Source organism: Crocodylus porosus, unplaced genomic scaffold (assembly GCF_001723895.1).
Source record: "Crocodylus porosus isolate Cpor-Errol unplaced genomic scaffold, CroPor_comp1, whole genome shotgun sequence".
NCBI classification, from domain to species: domain Eukaryota; kingdom Metazoa; phylum Chordata; order Crocodylia; family Crocodylidae; genus Crocodylus; species Crocodylus porosus.
The window spans coordinates 11,245,613-11,247,433 of record NW_017728912.1 but is presented as its reverse complement, the minus strand read 5'-3'; the positions used below and the strand labels follow the sequence as shown (position 1 = coordinate 11,247,433).

Genomic DNA, 1,821 nt, shown 5'->3' with positions numbered 1-1,821 from the left:
TCTAGGCCAAATTAATGATAACCTAAATCTCACTGATGGTTTATGAAACAAAGTTGATGGCCAAACTAGCAATTGGATGTCTACCTCTTAAGGAATACAAGCTTATTAGCCTACTTTAACAGACGCAGCAAAGAAGCATGGGGAATGGAGATCTGGTCTTATTAGTTTGCTATCAAGCCCCATAGGCACGTCATTTACAGTGATTTTGTGCTGCTGCTGCTTATACTTTCTTTTTGTGTAAAGTATTTTAGAGTCTTCTGGTCATCTTTGTACAAGGGAAGGTCCAGAGTGAATGTACTGATTTATACAACTAAAAAGATGCATTCATAAAACTCTTCCCCAGGAGGATTTTGAAACATGGTTTATTCTCTTTTACTGTCTGGCAGAATGAAATAATTCAACACTGCACAATCAAGTGAAAGATTCTATTCTCTAGCATTTGGCATGCGTTACATTAGAGAGTGGAGTCTGGCTCGGCTGTCAAACGTGACAGAAACAAGTATTTTATTCCATGGAGCTTCTGATCATGTCCATTTGTGTGTTGATATGACCGACTCTAACATTATACAGGATGAGGGGCTTAAAATTTAAATTAATCTGAAAAGTACTAATAAAAAATTGTTTCTATACACAAAGAAAGAGAAAGCAATGAGAAGAAGAAAAGCATTTTGTTCCTCGAAATGAGGATTACAATGCAGATAAAATCTAGCCTTTTTTTTGTCCCTGGTATACAGGTTATGAATTTCCTTACCTCACTTCATTCCTCAGGGCAATTGGAATATCAAGGTATTCTATACTTTTGCATTCCAAGAGCAAGATCCTTACATAATTCAACACTGTCAGTTGAGCAGAGCAAAAGTAATCAACAGCATCAATACCCATCGGTGACTCATGGAATGAATTATTCATTAGGGGTAGTGGTGATGTGTAGGGGGTGTGTGTGCACCCCCTGAGAGCGCTGGTGCACCCCCTGACTGGCCACACTCACCGCATGATGGGCAGGGAGTGCTGATGCTGCCCCCACAAGTGCCAGGCAGGGAGTGGGAGCACCATGGCACTCCCAGAAGTGGGTGCAGCCACTTCCGGAAGTGGCCACAACAATTGGCTGTCTCGCGATCAGTCACAGGGGGACTCCCTCTCCCCCCACCACCCCAGTCAATGAGATCAGCCTGGTTGCTGACCGGTCACTGGGGGGCACATGCCCCCCCTCACTAAGGCAGCACCAGTCGCCCGTGATTAGGAGTAAAATTCAGTCTGGAGAAGACTAGCACAATGCCTATGAAAATCTTAGGATACATTTATACAACCCCAGTAAAACACCAGTAGAGCGTATTAGTGTATACACAGTGCCACAGTATGATGATTATTGTAGTCCTGATTAGAAAGGCACTATACGCAGAGTAAGCATGGCATATCCCAGTGAAGAGCTCCCTGGCACCTCTACTGGTAACCTTTACATTTCACATATGCTGGTATTTTTAATAGTAAATAGGCCTTTTACTGGTCCTTGGCTAAGGACTGAATTTTACCATTCATACTGCTGTAAGAACAGTATTTTGAACAGCAGGCAGACAGACAGAGATAGATACAGTAGATAGATAAGTAGATGGATACTTATAACCTGTATACCAGAGACTAGAGGAGTTTCAAATATAGGATAGCATATTAACCAGAGAGAGGTAGTTAGCTGTGTTATCTTTCTCTGTCCAACCTCTCCTTTTTAAATTCTTCTTCATATATCTGTACCTGCAATTATTCACATTTGTCATTTGTATTCCAGCAGCGTGAAAATTATGGAGTTTATCCATTTATACTTTTTGT

General features: G+C 41.5%; 1 protein-coding gene across 1 annotated transcript in view; it reads right to left on the bottom strand.

Moving 5' to 3' along the window:
- The window catches only part of TNIP3 (TNFAIP3 interacting protein 3), a 61,202-nt gene that overhangs the window by 22,916 nt on the left and 36,465 nt on the right, over window positions 1-1,821 (bottom strand). The gene's annotated exons all lie outside the window — the stretch shown is intronic.